The following is a 17,737-nucleotide window of genomic DNA, read 5'->3' on the forward strand; positions in this document are numbered from 1 at the left end:
ATGGATTAAGATTTTTAGTCCCGCTTGTTCCTTATCACGTGAAGAAGATAATAATAAATCAATGGCCCTTCTGTCTTACACTTGATAGACGTTTCAAACACAGCAGCACTACTGTGGCTAAACAAACTCAAGAAGCCAATACCTATGGGAAAGGCATTTACCTTCAGCCCAAAACAAATAGGGCATCTGAAGTTACTACCACACCCCAAAGAATCATTGTTATCACTTATCATTATACTTAATTATGCCCAAGAATTCGTCCGCGTCCGAAATCCCGTGAGAACTCTTTGACTTGAAGTATTCGGTATGTCTTTCTTTAAAACCGTTTAATGGGATGGGCCGTGAAAAGATAACAGATAGGTAGACACTCTTTATCATTTTTATAATATTAGTATGGATTCCTCTTAATTATCTCAAAGAGTGTTTAAAGTTTAAACAAGGTCACACGTTGTGAAGGAACAAACAGGTCGCGCCCACCCCATCCGGTCAGCACCGGAGACCGACGTGAAAATTGAATTGTACACAACACATCCTAGGACAAAATGCATTTTTGGGACGCTTTTTCGGGTTCCGTACCTCAAAAGGAAAAACGGAATCCTTATAGCATCACTTCGTTGTCTGTTTCTCTGTCGTGTCTGTCAAGAATACCTATAAGGTACTTGCCGTTGGCCTAGAATCACGAAATTTGGTAGGTAGGTCTTATAGGACACGTAAAGGAAAAATCCGAAAACCGTGAATTTGTGGTTATATCACAAAAAAATGTGTTCATAAACAAATAATTATTCAATTTTCAAAGTAAGATAACTATACGAAATGGGATATCATATGGTCTTAAGAGCTTTACCTGTACCTTCTAAAGCAGATTTTTATTTATTTTGATGTATAGTTTTTGATTAATTGTACAAAATTCCCGTACGGAACCCTCGGTGCGCGAGTTTGACTCGCACTTGGGCAGTTTTTGTCTTACGTTACGTTAACTAGGTCGTCAACTGTGTCAAAATCATTAACACGTTTTAGCTAACTAAAAGAACGTAGGTAGTATAAAATATGCTAGAGTATACCTATTATGTTTTCAAAAAACCCCGACTGCGATTTGCACTGCATATTTTTCAACCCGCACATTAAATTCGCCATTTTGGTTTTCTAAGAAAATGCATATCCTAGGGAATCTAGTTCTGTTTTATTTTCTGTTACACAAGAAAATATACCTAGTGTCATATGATTTTAAAGTAAAAAACCACACAACAATAATAAATAATTAGCTGTTTAATAAAATCAGAGTAATGATTTTAACCCTTCCTTTTGGCTTTGCCGTAGTCGGGTAAAAAGAGCCGGCATGAAACTCAGCAGGAACACTTTTTAAGATACAGATTATTACTAAAACTCACAAATTAAAGACAGGTCACATGTAACAGAATGCTCTTTAAAGAGGCAGTAAAAGAACCATAAAATTATTTGGAAGGCATTAAGTCGACAGGCGAACATAAACCCTAAAACGATGTGAAATATATCCCCAAAAGTTATCGTCCCGAAATAAATCGGGATTAATATAAACTTCCAGTCGATTAGGATTCCATTAATTTGGTGGAATTCCTTCATAATGTTGGAATTTAAACCACCTGAGTAAACGAATGAAATGCCTATCATGGTTAAGCAAGTGGTGAATTAAGCCATACTTAAGGTTTTAAGTAAATGATTGCAAATTCAGGTAGCCACTTACGCGGTTCTGAATGACGACGATGAATAAAATTAATGTTTAGATAATGTTATGTAGCAGATTAACCTTAATTCGTTAAAAAAAGATGGGTAAGATAATCATGTAAATTGGTGTCTCTTAAATATTTTTCAGACCTCATCGGCCGGACTTGGCAAACAGCTTTTAAATCAAACGATTATGAGACTGGGCAATGTAGGACTAGATTCTATGCACGAGTGTATCTACTCCCTTTACAACCCCTCGCATGTGCAAGTGCCAAATGCCAAGTGTCATTGGTAGAGATCTCTTATTGAGATAAGTGCTTTCCTGTCCACTTTATCTTTCTCTTCTCTTTATCGTAACAACTTTCTAGTACAAGTAAATAATAATAACACTGGACATTTTGAGACGCTAGACGTTTTGGTAAGTGGACCTTTTGATACTGGACGTTTTAGGGCACTGGACATTGGACAAAAATTATAAAACGTAGTGTCAAAATTCTAATCGCAATTCCATCCAGATAAAGCCAACATACTTTAATCAAGCAATAAAACCGTCTCAAACTTAGTAAATCCCATTGCAGATAATAACTCGTTATTTTCACACAATAATGAGGAATACACACATGCAGGTGGATAAAATATGAACCTCCCATTGTAGTAGATTCCCACAATGTTACCTGTGAATTTCTGACGAGTTCTGCCAACAATGGCGTGGATTTACGTAATGCTACGTTGCGATATTACTCATACTAATACATCTTATAGTATCCATATTATAATAAATGCGAAAGTTTGTTTGTTGGTTCGTCTCTCAATCACGCGCAACGGAGCAACGTAACTAATTTTTTTGTAGATCTGTAGAGTGACAATGGCTAGTTTTGAACTCAAAAACAGGAGGAGGTTCTGAATTCGACTGTATGTTTTTTTTTGAATGTTTGTTACGTGATTTCTCCGCCAAATATGAACCGATTCTGATATTGTTCTTTTTTTGTTTGGTAGGTCATACTTCAGAGGTAGTCCCATTTTAGTTTGGTGAAGATCTGATGAATATCTTCCGAGTATGTTTTCCATGAACACAACTCCTCAATGAATAATAAGAGTAATTTGCTCGCGATCAGTGTAATAGCTTAGTAAACAGTAGGTTTTAAACCAGGCATACCTACCTAGCATATTTTAATACATACAATAATGTCATTCTTATGACCGTGTAACTTTGAAATTGAAATATGGATAACCACAGACACAGATATTAGTTCCTAGAACGTATCTACAAAGTTTCATTGAGTTTGATTGGTTGGTATTGAAATCTGGCCAAACAACATTTGCTTGGACCTCACTACGAATAAACCCCTCTTCACCTTTTGAAATACGTCGTACAAGGAAGTTTACAAGCTCCAGGTTCTCATTATAGGCTTACGATCAGAAAGGCGAATTTATGTGATCTCAGACTGAGATAATCGCAGTGGGCGTTACCTTCGAGTTAAAAAACTTATCTCCGCAATTAATCTTTTAACTTTGACCTAACTTTGGCTTACTTTTAGATACACCCAAATTTTTAATAAATGGTTCCCAGAGATTCCCTTTAGTTGATTAAGACGAAGATGATCGTGAAGTCTAATTACTGTAGCATATAAATTACCATTTATGAAAGACTGAAGCATGTCTTGTGTGCCCGATTTCTGAAAATTTCATGGTACTTTCTTTAATCGATTTATCATGAAATATGATAAATAACAAATTACGTGAAAAACGAACTCTTCATCATTTACAGAGTAATAGGAAAAGAATAAGTTAAAATATTTGTAATATGAAAAACAAATTTCGAACATAACCAACTGAATTTGTGAATCCAAAATTCAGAAAACAATAAAACTACTTATAAGTAAATCGAATTTGAGGAATTAAATGAAAAATTTAGGAAAAAGATGGTAAAAGAAGAAAACATGTAAACTGCTCACCGGATCGGGCTGAAATTTTGCTTGCAGATAGCTATTATGACATGGACATCACGTGGAAAAAAGGATTTTTGAAAATTCATCTCCTAAGCCGGTAAAATATTGATTTGTTGGTGTAGTCCACACGGACGAAGTCGTGGGCATACCTAAACGAGTTATAGAATAAAAGAAACCAGAAAGAAGTAAACATTAGAGTACCCTAATATAAACAATCCCGAAAAACAATTTCAGAAACACGTGTACTTGGCATAAACTCAATTAGCCCGAACATTCGTTTACGGGACTTGAAAGCAGATAAAACAAACATCCTGCCTTTATTTCAACCGTATGTGGAGCTCATCTCCGAAAAGCAATTTCGCTTACCTGATACATAACATCGTACATGTTTCTATTAATTCTTAACCGGTACGAAGAAAAGTGGACTTTCGCCGCTAAGAATAGATCACACTTTCCTTTAACGGCGAACCAGTGCATCAATGATAAGAGAAATTATTATTGGCCTGGATTCATAAATGATTTACTGCCACTACTGGATATTGAATGAAGAGCATTATTCTATTATACGTGGAGCATTCGCTTTGTGAGTGTTGTGTATTTTATTGGAGGAACCGGGGCACGAGGCTTAGAAGATAGGGATTAGGTACAATGTTAAGTGGCTTAAATAGTCCTACATATTCTCTAGTTAAAGCTGGCTCAGAGGCACAATGTTGTTCAGGGAATGCGTCTTTGGCTGCAATCTTCGTTTATCGATATTAATACAGTATTTACAGCATATGAAAGCTCAGTCACTCGCGGACGATAGAGAGAACAAATAAGAAATGAGACCCGGAGGACAACCAATAGTAACTGACATAGTCAACGCGTTGCGAAGCTGAAGTGACAAAATTATAGGCGGGGCATATAGTTCAAAAAACTGATAGAGTTGGGATCCCAAGGGTATTAAATGGCGACCTCGCACTGCAAGACCTTACAGCGTTGGACAGATATCATCAAACGAGTCCCAGGGAGCCGTTGGATTCAGGCGGCGCAAGACCGTAGCATCTGGAAGTCCCTACAAGATACTTATGTCCAGCAGTGGACACACTGCTGGATATAATATGTCCACTGATGTAGCTTTTTCTAGTTTGCTTTTTCTCTTATAATGCGTAAAAAAATTACTTCTCACGCGCCATTTTAACTTTGTTTCAAACATGTCAAAAGTACGATTTTAGTCCTTATTTTAAAGATGAACCCTACTTTTGACAGACGTGAGAAATCATTATGTACGGATTATATTTAGCTTGAGCAACGAAGAAATTCTACTTGATATATACGCAATTCTCAATACTATAGAAGTTTCGCCCTTAAGCATAGTTAATTCGTCTGTCATGATACAACACTTGATAAAAGGCACCATCGACAATCTAAACAGCTCTGCCGGCTGGTTGAGTTGAAATATCACCATTTTTATAGTCCACTCATAACACCGCCATAAATAAATGCAGACCAGATTTGCATACAATATATTACACTTTCTAGATCCGCTATTTGTCATAACTTTACCCTTAGGGATTGAACTTTGAAGTACTTACAGGTAAGGTTAAGGAAATGTATGTGTGCAGGATATTCAATAGAAATGGAATTCTTATGATTAAAGTTTGGAGTGTTACAGAAAAACTCAAACTCAAAGCATTTGAGTAAAGTTTTGAGTAAGTGCTTAGGTACTTCATCAATAGCCTGTAACAGTTGGACTATTGGCCTCTCCCAATCACCACTGTGTAGACGGGTTGGTGATGGCAGTTAGATAGTAGCAGTAGCAGAGGACGCTGCTGCCTATTCTTAGTCCTTAGTAGTCCTTGGTTGGAGATAAGTACTTACTTCCCCAATAATGAACAAACAATGAAAAAAAAAAAACAATAAACCTTAGAACCTCATTTTTGGCCAATGACTTTCTAAGCATGGACACATCGTGGCATACAACACAAGAGCCCAAACATGGCACACGTTTCTAAATTCACCCTATGTAGCTTCAACTGCTCCATTTATACATTCCCGCTAACATTCAAGTCCTGTAAACTAACCTCAGTGATTAAGCCGCAATGTAAATCGATTATTGCACTCGAAGCTGAATAAGGTGATTTTAGAAGCAAACTTGAACAAAAAATGGAATGGAGTAGTGTAGCACTATTAATTTTTGTTATTTCTTTGAGAGATTTTTCGTTTTTGTAAATATGAAACTATTATACTATATCTATACTATATACTATTCTGCTCGTGCTGATTCACTGACTGACTGACTGACTGACTTACTGACTCATTTGATCACCTCTTCTGTAAAATTTTGTATGTTTTTTTTTTACCGATGGTTTCGTATAGAGGACAAAAAATGATTCGGAGGAAAAATATGGATAGAGCTGATGATTGAGGATTTCGGTGAGGAGCACGGCCAGGGTATTGAAGATAGGTGGGGGGTGCTCGAACAAATGTCACTCAGAACTTCATCCAATTGACAGGGAGCTGAAAAATAAAACCAAAATGGCGGATTCAAGATGGGCCTTGAATCAAGATGGCCAAAGGCCTCCCACCAGCCGACCTAAACCAATTAAGAAAATCTCAATCGGCCCAGCCGGGAATCGAACCCGGGACCCTCGTCATACAAATCCACCGCGTTACCACTGCGCACTGGAGGTCGTCAAAAGATCTATCTATACATATAATAAAATTGTAGAAAAGTGGTGTCTGTACAATGGAAATATATAAAAAAAAGTAGCAGGGGTTGTTAATAATAACAACCCCTGCTACTTTTTTTTTTATCGATGCCGAACCCGAAATTGTAATTAATTTTTTTTTGTCTGTTTGTCTGTGTGTTTGTGCACGCTAATAGCAGAAACGGCTTATTCGATTTAGATACGGTTGTCACTAATATATTGTAGTAAGCTTCACTTAACATTTAGTGTTTATTTCATGTCAATCGGTTCATAAATAAAAAAGTTATGTCAATTTAAAGAATCACGGCGAACATTTTTAACGTACAGATACACGCCTCGCGCCTGAGCGTCCGTGGCTATATAAAGCGCGCTGAGAGCTATTCCACGCGTACGAAGTCGCGGGCACAGCTAGTAATAAAATAAATGTGATACAATAATGGCCAATAGATTTTACATTGAACAAAAAAAAGCTACTCCACAGTTTTGTTTTTCCGACATTCGTGACGCGCCCTTCCATCTGTCTCTTTCCGATGTGCGTGAGAGAAAGGAATGGGAACATTGTAAATAATTTTAGATATTTCTAGTGTTTTCAATGGTTTTACTAAGTATTTTACACTTTTTCGCATGTTATCTTACGTAAATAAAATTAACTTACCGGTGGTAAGTCACAACATCTCTTTTCTGCGTCGTTAACGTATTATTTTGGCACTTTTTGATCGCGCATTTAGGCGTCTTGACAGCTTTGCAGTCAACATGCGACTAATGAAGAAAGTGTGCTTACACCGAGTATAAGCACACTTACTTGGTCCCGTGTTATGCGCGCCAGTGCGATGTCCTTGCTTAGAAAGTCATTGTTTTTGGCAATGCTTCCAAACATGACAGTTAAAACTTGATAACGAGTGAAAATAGAAAGGACTTTTAGATAACACCGCTCTTTTATCGTAGAGTATGATGAAAAGTATGCACATACATAATCACACTTCACACTAATATTATAAAGGCAAAAGTTTGTATGTGTGTGTGTATGTTTGTTACTCCTTCACGCAAAAACTACTGAACGCATTTGGCTGAAATTTGGAATGGAGATAGATATCCTGGATTAGCACATAGGCTACTTTTTATCCCGGAAAATCGGAGAGATCCCATGGGGTTTCGAAAAACCTAAATCCACGCGGGCGAAGTCGCAGGCATCAGCTAGTAACTAATAATATTGCCGTCTGGTGATATAAGATGATAGGTACATAACCCTCAGCCATCCTCCTTAAATTAAACACAACATGCGCAAGCGCATTTATAATACATTTGCATATTACGTGGCTACATTGCAAATGCATTTTACTTTATTGGTTCATATTAACATATGGAGAAAGAGCCCGTGAGGTCCAGACCTTCCGTGATTTTATGAGAGCTGAAAGTTTCCTGCGCATTGTCTCGAACACAGGGAGGAACGATCAGCGACTATGAAGTTTGGATCATGGTGACTTTGGTAACAAAGACTTATAAAATCTTTCGTAAAAGTATTTAAAGTCAATTTTTTTTATATTTTCCTTGGAATAGTATTAGAAATCACGTCATGCATTGCCAGACACTTAGTATCGTAGCAACCCCCTGCCAGACAGTCAAGGCATTTTAATTTTAAATTTTAAGGGGGTCTGGCTGGAAGTTCCCACGATACTATCTAAGTGTCTGGAACTTTTCAGCGTTTACAAAATAACGAAGGTCTGGCCCTCACGGGCTCTTATTCCAATATCTGAATGCATTTCCCTTCTTTTCCCATAAAATAATCCGTCTGCAAGGGCTTTCTCTTGCAAATGTCGAGTTTTACATACAATTAAATGTCGATTTTTCTCACATTGATTTATTTATGCCTTCTACAAAATCGTGGATGTTAACGACTTGTATTTACAAGCCCGAAACAAATTGCCTTTAATCGTGATCTCGGTTCTTCGGCGGCCATTTTTCAAGAAGTGACCTGTAAAAGGGCCCATGCCATATGGCATAGTTTTAAAGGTTTTAATAACTTTTCGCAGAAAGACCATGACGATGATATTTTAAATAGGACACGCATATATCAAGTTGCCAAGTCGCAGTACAATTCAATTGAATTAAGACATAATTAATTTAAGTAATTAAAACTAGGCGGACAGAGATAACAAACGATTTGAAATGTCTTTTGAACGCCAACATCGGAGCAAGGTCGTAGGTATGTACGGACAGCAAAAAAGACAATGGATTAAGAAGAAAAAGACTGCCCACGCTTTTTACTTTGATGGAAATTGAACGCGATGCGCTGTGTTTTTACGCGCGATTTTTTCCTAGAGTTTTTTTATTTTCTTTACCATATATAACTTGCACCAAGATGAAACTACACAGTCATTTTTACCTAAGAACCTCTTCTAGTGCGGGGTTGCATTAAAACGTCTTGAGGACTTTCAGTGCGGTGCGGGTGTGCCAAGTATCTGTGGACCTTTCGGTCAAAAAATTGACACCACTACTAAACTAATATTTTTCCAGAAACTCAACAGATCCTTTAGATTTTAGAACCTTTTGACGAGTAAACATGAGAGCATCACGGTCATTCATCCATCCTTATCTACCCATACCCACACCATTCCTTTCAATAATACAATAATACCTAACTTGATATCTATAGCTACATAGTACATAGTTACATGCCCTTGCCGTGATCTATTGTTCGCTTCTACACTCTTAAGTACTCACTCATGTACTTCGGAACACAATAGCTGTATAAATATTGATTATTCTCACCAATTATACAATCAAGGTAATTATTGGCTCAGTTGTTACTTCTATCGATCGTTATTATTTGTTTGACTTTCGTATGATTTGATAAAATCAAACATATACAAAAATATAGCGACTGTGGAGTGTGAACTGGCTAATCTACTTATCTAAAATATGAAAAATTTTCATTATATTATAGTTCAGTCAAAATTGACATTCAAGGATACTATAATTCGCATGGACCTCAAACCTGGTACGGTTGCTTGTTGGAAACACCAATACATATAAATGAATTGTGATAAGCCCCCATCGATACCACATTTCCAAAAAAAAAATATTCAAGGTCAAAGTTTTATCTTAAAATAGTATGATATTTTGTAGTATATTTTAGTATCATAATTTGTAGTATCTACAAAAAAAAATATTTTTGGGTAAGTACGACAATTAGTGCAACGGGTGGAGTTTGAACCACCGACCTTTCGGAATTCAGTCCGCTCCTCAACCGTTGAGCTATCGAGACTCATATTTCTTTTCTAAAAATCACCATTCCTGAGATATCGTGATTCTAAAAGTTTTACTTCTTTGAGTGATATGGAAATAATTTTTTGAAAAAATGGTAGTTTTTTTTTTGCAGACGGTACCATAATCTCCCATTCTCTTTACCTGGCCGCAGTTTATTACGACCTTAGCAAACAATCATAATCACCTTGATCGTGCTCTGAGTACACACCGCTCTGTAGGTATTCAGCGTAATGTGTCCGTACTTGTTCAGTGATATTTACTGACATTCCTCGCATAGGTAGACGCACTTAAGATAAACTTTGTAGAATCTTTTAATTGACATCAATCTTTGTACCTATCCATACAATAATAATAATTAATAGGTACAGTCAGCAAAAAGCTAGGTAATGCACCCGCCAGTACAAGCGACTATGGACGGGTGCAAACCTAGCTTTCTTGCTGACTGTACATACTCGTAACTATATAGGGAGTTATCACTATAGCTATAGCTGTTGTCTATCGTTTTCAGGGTTCCGTATTCGAAGGGTGCCAGCGGGACCCTATCACTAAGCCCTCCGCCCGGTCCGCCTGTCTGTCAGCGGGCTGTATCTCGTGAACCTTAATAGGTATAAAGTTAAAATATTTACAGAATCTATATACATATATATTACTATTGCCGCTTTGACAACAAACAATAAAAAATTCAAGATGGCCGCCATGAAAATTAAAAAAAAAGGTATATATAGTAAGTACGATGGTACGGAACCCTTCGTGTGCGAAACCGACTCGCAGTTGGCCGATTTTTTTCGAACTATGTTCCCTGCCATTGCCACTTCAGCTTCGCAAACCGTTGAGTTATGTCGTTTACTCTGGTACTCCTCATTCCTGATTCCATCACGTAGAGAAACTCCAACCCACTGCGTGACTCATCAATATACCTACTGAGATTTTACTACATAATTGTTTAGTACCTATTTAAGTATTGAGAGACACGATCAAGAACTTAGATCATGCGCAGACGCATATAAAAGCTTTAAATTCTCAGCTAATACAGCTACAATATCATTTTATCCAGCTTAGGTCATGTGCAGACTCATAAAAGCTTTGAATTCTGAGCCAATACAGCTATAAGTATATAATATTTTATTCGCTAATGATCGTAAAACTGACAAATTGTGAAGCAATTTCTGTAAAAGCTTTTATATACAACCTCGGCGTCTACTTGTATGGGCTGCATGACTAAACATTGCTTTTGATGGCTCTTAATATAATGCAAAATGTGCAAATGGTGCAAATAATTAATTAATGTCAATTACATGTAGGGTTGCCAGATGAAAGAATAAACAAGTCCTAATTACAAAATTTAAAAAACATGACTGCCCAGCAAAAACTAAAAAGTTAAAAAAACCACATTTAAAAATGGAACATATTAAATACATATCTTCTCAACCGTATATTGACTAGAAAGGTGCATGGGTGTTACTATACCTACGACGTGTAACATTAAAAAAAAATGAACATTCGATACTAAGTTGCCTGTATATCGGTATTCTACAGGTTATATTTCGGAGAGTGTGCCCAAGAACTTTTTGACCTGGTTGCTCCTTCATCTTTCTACTATCGCACCGCAAGACAACATCAAGGTCTGCATCCGTACATAGTCGGAATTCCACGGACACGTACGAAGTGATTGCCTCTTCGTTTCTAATTCGAACCGCTAGGATATGGAACGTCCTTTCTAACATAATATAGGTATCTTCAAGTCAAGAGTGAATAGGTCTCTCTAGACATAAGCATCTCAGGCTGCATCATCACTTGCCACCAGGTCTGATTGCAGCCAAGCGCTATAAATAAAACAAAGGGACAGAAGGACAATTTGTGGGAAAACACTAGCATTGGGATTATATTATGTGGCAACCCTAATTGTATGTGGTATAAAAACTAACAATAACTTTTATACATCGATGCTTTATCCGAGATGTTTTTGTCAGAATCCGGATAACCTTGTAACATTAAAAAACCTGCATATTTAAATGAGATTTGATAAGATTAGTAACACAAGATATTCAATGAAAATCAATGAGTTATCTTTGATAAAGTAGGCATGTCAACTTTGTGAAAAGATACACGTATGTCAGAACAAGTGTAAATTAATGATTTAAAACACCCCCGACAATTGAAGGTTAAAGTAACTAGAAGGAGTTGATAACTTTCAAACGGCTGAATCGATTTTCTTGGATTATAGCTAAGAACACTCTCGATTAAGCCACCTTTCAAACAAAAAAAACTAAATTAAAATCGGTTCATTAGTTCAGGAGCTACGATGCCACAGACAGATACACAGATACACACATCAAACTTATAACTAGTGTTGTTATCGATATCCATATCCGTAACCGAAACTATCGGATATCCGAAATAAAAAAATATCCGTAACCGTAACTGAATCCGTAATAAAAGTTTTGGATAGTTTCGGATAGGGCGGAGTCTAACTAAATACTACACTCGTACGAATTAACTGTGCACTCCGCTGGAATGCGACACCTTCATCAGTTCAAATTTTACAGTTCCTTAAAAAATTAATATCCGTAACCGAAACTATCGGATAATCCGAAATAATTTAATATCCATAACCGTAACCGAAACCGATATTATTTTTTACCAATATCCATATCCATATCCGGATCCGAAATTATATATCCATAACATCCCTACTTATAACACCCCTCTTTATGGGTCGGGGGTTAAAAAGAGTTTGTTTTGTGCGTTTTACCAGAAAGCGCAGAGCAGAACGACCTCCAGCCCGCTGGATCGATGACCTTCAGACGGTGGAAGGGAACGGCGTATGTATGAGGATCATGTTCCTCATACATACGCCGTTCATGTATGTTGAGGTTCTATTTGAGATTAGGTAACTATTTTCTTCGATGATGATGGAATTGTAGGTACTTTTTTAGGGTTTCGTACCGCGCCAACGGGACCCTATTTCTAAGCCTCCGCTGTCTGTCCGTCCGTCTGTCCACGGGCTGTGCATATCTTGTGAACCGCAAATTAATTTGCAAATTAGTTTTATTTAAAGAGAGTTGAAATTTTCACAGAATGTGTATTGGCACTATAACAACAAATAATAAAAATTTCCAAAAAATTGCCGCCATGAAAATAAAAATAATAAAAAGGCTTGTTTCTTGTGGGATGGTACAGAACCTTCGTGTGCGTGTAAATATCTTTTTATGGCAGTCAGGTAGTTAGAGGTTGCATTTTGGATACTTGTTCGCCCACGAATATTTTACTTCATTCAATAAGAACTGAGTTTACATTTATGTAAATACATGGTTAACTGAATATTATTTGCCTTAACTAATGTTTTTACATAAGTAAACCTTTGTGTGAATTTCAGAAACGCTGTTGGTATCGTCACAAAACTATAAATAAAAGTTGACGAATTTTAAGTTTAATAACGTTAGTAGATACTAACCATGATCATCATTCCATGTTCGATTTTGATAAGTTTCCTAATAAAAGGGTTCAGAAGAACTATTAATGACTTTACTTGTGTATTAAAATTAGTGGCTTTGTTAAAAGGTCAAACGTTAAAAGCGCTTGGCTGTAATCAGACTAGCTGGCAGTAGATGATGCAGCCTAAGGTGGATTAATGCAGCCTAAGGCCTAAAAATTTAAAAAAATTACATTTTGTTAAAAAAAAAAGCTAATCAACGCTGATAGATTTTACCTCAATCCTTAACATTTCGTCAAGAAATTACTCATACTTATTTGTTATCTACTTAAATAATAATAACCGTGGTATATGATTGGCCTTTTGATGATTCGCGCAAAAAGACGTACTTTTTGCATATTGCATGCCCGCGTCGTATTATTCATGCGCGAAAGGTAATTTATGATATAATTAGTACCCGGGGAGCGTGCGCCGGGCCATTGTTTGCAAATAGTGGCCCAAACGTGCCCAAACCGCGGAACGTTGTGGGTATGGTTTTTTTTGAAAGGCGTGTCTTTAAGTATGTCGTTGTATGTGCAAAAATGTCCTTACACTGCAGCTCTGGCACGATCAGTACCGCCGAAGTTTGACAGTTTTTCTAGGGTTCCGTACCTCAAAAGGAAAAACGGAACCCTTATACTATTATAGGATCACTTTGTTGTCTGTCTGTCCGTATGTCGCTTCTGTCAAGAAAACCTATAGGGTACTTCCCGTTGACCTAGAATCATGAACTTTGGCAGGTAGGTGTAGGTCTCATAGCACACACATTGACCACAAAAATATAACTATAACAAGTGGGGTATCTTTATGAAAGTGCTTTTATTCACCTGTGTTCTGTACATTCTAAAACACATTTTTATTCATTTTTATGCATAATAATAAAATATCCGAGTACGGCACCCTCGGTGCGCGAGTTTGACTCGCACTTGGCCGGTTTTTTAAGCAATTGTTAACGGTGAAAACGTCGTGAATAAAGGTAGGTAGCTAACTTTATACTACTTACTACTGGGAATCTAGATCTGATTGATATACCTACTTACGGTCTAAGTAGGTTATCTACGTGACCATATCGTATTTGTACCTACAATATAACGTAATAGCATTACCAGTTTTGCAGTTAATAAAACTGCCACGTTCCACCATCAAGTTTTTTATTAATAACACAACCATTTGACGTTAGCTACCTACCTAGTACCTATCTATGTAACACATCTCGAAGAAAATGATGTCTCAATTATTGCGTGTTTGGTACGGAAAGCCGGCATTTCGTAAATTGTTGATGTAAGTGGCCGGTACGTGAGAAATTGCGGGAAACCACGAAATACCTACCTAGCTTAGGTATTTGTTAGGTATTAAACGCGCTGCAAGCACCTACATGTAAGGTGAGTAATATCTGGGTTTAATAGTACTTAAAAATAATCTAAAATAGTGACTGAAGAGTTATCTAGATAATAGCCTTACCTACAAGTAGATACCTACCTTATTCCACCACACACCACACACCACACACCAAATATTTTTCATCCAGGACAAGAAAACGGTGCCTTGTAAGTTTTTTATTTTTTACGTCTTGTCATAATATTTTCTCAGCCATAACACTGCAATCCTGATCAAGATTTTGGAGTCTAATAAAGAAACGCAAAAATAATAATAAGTAATTAAGCTCGAAAACATTGTCATTGAGCATGAATCGGAACGGGACCGGAAATTCGTTAAGTTTCAAAACGTCTGGTAACATTATTTTATAAATATTTTGTCTATGCTCCACCGGTCACCTCGAAATTCAAATTTTAAAACGTTTATTCTTCTGTGAAGCCTACACCACCTTTTAAGACCGATAAATGTACAGTTTCGACTTCAAAAGGTGTTTACTACGGTGTGTGTCGGCGTGCTACCTACATTACAATTTCCAAACATGGACAGTTTTGAATTTTGATCGAATCCCATGCAAATCTTTACCGCATCACGATCTAAGCAGGTAGCGACCTAGTTCTAAGACTATTTCACACAAAAATAACGCCGTGGCCAATCATTTGAGACGACAGGTTTTTTTTCCGCGAATACGCACCTAAGAAACCAGCGTAGCTCAACTCGGACCAACCATCGTTCGAAAGTACAGTTAACATGGATAAACTTTAGAAATACTTACGTTTTTACGGCCGTAGGTGAGTATAAGAGATTATTTCGATTGTTGAACACTGTCAAAACACAGGTTTAAGTCACTGTACAACAATTCGGCACGGGTAATCACGTTTTTTTAACACAGTTCATAAAATTGCTGTTTGATCGCAGCGACATACGCACGTGTGTCTAACGCGGCGGCGCGCGGCGGACTGAAGCGGGGGAGGGAGATCTGACACCGCGCGATCTTGAGATTTCCCACTCACTGCGTTCAGAAACTTCTACTGCTGCTATCTACATTATCTATTACAGTACCTTTTTGGTATTATTTTAATACTCTCTTTTGTATTTATAAGGTATTTTGCAGTGCGGTTTGGGAAATCCTATAGGACAACTTGAGTTCCCTACTAAAATAAACCTATGTCATAGGTTAGATAATAATCACTCAACAACATGGTCTAATTTACTTACTAATGCACTGAGCCTAGGTACCTACGTACCTATAGTAATATTTAAAACTTATTGATTGCAGAGAAAAAGCAATAACTTTCATAGTTTTATTAAGCAGTTCAGTCTTTCTTCGATCATTCAGTTCAGTCACCATTCGTCTTCTAAAAATCACTCGATTGTCTTTGGTAAGGTTTTGTACCTTTCTTCCATAGACAAGTATTTGTTTTGAGCTTTCGTTATTTTCTATTGTTTGAATAACAAGCAATTAACTAAGAGTTCACTACGATTTAGGAATAGTAGGACCATCGATGGATTGGACAGGTACCTAAAGCCTTCTTGCGTCATTATCATCATCATCACCAACCCATTGCCAGCCCACTACTGAGCACGGGTCCCCTCTTAGAATAAGAAGGGGTTAGGTCATAGTCTGCCACGCTGGCCAAGTGCGAATTGGCAGACTTCATACACCTTGGAGCACATTATAGAGAACTCTCACGCATGCAGGTTTTCTCACGTTTTCCTTCACCGTTAAACCAAGCTCCGAAAAATTAGACGTGCCCGAGAACGAACCCCCGACCTCCCAAATAGAAGGCGGACGCCACTAACCACTAGGTAATCACGGCACGGCCTTTTTGCTAATTGCGTACTTCTTCTTATTAACCCCCGACCCAAAAAGAGGGGTGTTATAAGTTTGACGTGTGTATTTGTGTATCTGTGTATCTGTGTATCTGTGTATCTGTGTATCTGTCTGTGGCATCGTAGCGCCTAAACGAATGAACCGATTTTAATTTAGTTTTTTTTTGTTTGTTTTGTTTAATGGTTTAATTGCGTACAATTGCAGGATTGTTAAATAAGTATCGCATATAAATCGTTGTGCGCAGGAGTTCAGTAGGTAGGTTTAAACATGCAGACATGTCGATCACCTTGCGAAGGGAGCGGTTTCACTCTAACTAATGGATTTACCTTAGCATTCATTTAAATCATTAATTAAAATTGTAACTGGAGGAGGCTGAAACTATGTTCTTGAGTTCATATTTTTGCGTACATCCCGCTGTCAAAACTTATAAATAAAGGTACTAAAGTTTTATTCCCGTACTAGCCGATGCCCGCGACTTCACCCGCGTGAATTTAGGTTTTTTGAAATCCCGTGGGAACTCTTTGATTTTCCGGGATAAAAAGTAGCCTATGTGCTAATCCAGGATATTATCTATCTCCATTCTGAATTTCAGCCAAATCCGTCCAGTGGTTTTTGCGTGAAGGAGTAACAAACACACACACACACACACACACACACACATACAAACTTTCGCCTTTATAATATTAGTGTGACATAAATACATATATCGAGTACTTACTGAGGCCCCGCGATTTTACAAAATCATGTAGGAACTCTTTGATTTTCCGGGATCAAAATTAGCCTATGTGTTAATCCAGGGTATAATCAAACTCCATTAGGAATTTCAGTCAAACCGTTCAGTATTATAATCTTAGTGTGAAGTGTGATGTCAGCCAGTTAGTATGTTGAAGACACAAATCTTACATTAATTTCGTCCAGGAGTCCATCACCCGCCTGTCCGTCTGTCAATGTACGCGAGTGCACATTAGCGGTTATTATTATCCGGCTAATATGATTTACAGCTCTGTTTACCCGCCCGCCTGACCCGCATACTCTATTTGTTAGATATTAGCGATATAAATGTTCCACTAGATGGGGCGCTTCATAGTATGTAACAACTAGGCCTTCTTAGCGGAGGTGGAGGAGTAGGCGTTAAAGTGGATGTAGAAAAAATAGTGATTTGTGGTTCATTAAGGCCTCATTCGCACGAGAGCTTTTTTTAACGTCCGTTAAAAAAGCGCTTCAAATAGAACAAATGCATTCCCAAGTATCTGTTCACACGTCACCGCTTTTTTAACGCGCACTTTGTATGTTCAGCGCAACGTCGGGTTTTAACGCAACGCTTTTTAACGCTCGTGCGAATTAGGGCTAAAAGTAACAACATTTTCCGATGAATATCGGTGTCCGTACTGCTGTCAATCGTAATCCGCTTTAAACGCAGTCCGTGTCTACGAACCTAGATAAGCAGAAC

At 37.5% G+C, this 17,737-nt stretch overlaps 1 protein-coding gene across 4 annotated transcripts in view; it reads right to left on the reverse strand.

Moving 5' to 3' along the window:
- LOC123876942 (LIM domain only protein 7) overlaps positions 1 to 15,401 on the reverse strand; it is a 189,746-nt gene extending 174,345 nt beyond the window's left edge. For all 4 annotated transcript variants that reach the window (XM_045923382.1, XM_045923381.1, XM_045923379.1 and 1 more), the window contains exon 1: positions 15,229 to 15,401. The gene's annotated coding sequence lies outside the window, so the exon portion shown is untranslated. The remainder of the gene's footprint in view (positions 1 to 15,228) is intronic.
- Positions 15,402 to 17,737: the final 2,336 nt, after the last annotated feature.

This window comes from Maniola jurtina, chromosome 22, assembly GCF_905333055.1.
Source record: "Maniola jurtina chromosome 22, ilManJurt1.1, whole genome shotgun sequence".
In the NCBI taxonomy this organism is placed as follows: Eukaryota; Metazoa; Arthropoda; class Insecta; order Lepidoptera; family Nymphalidae; genus Maniola; species Maniola jurtina.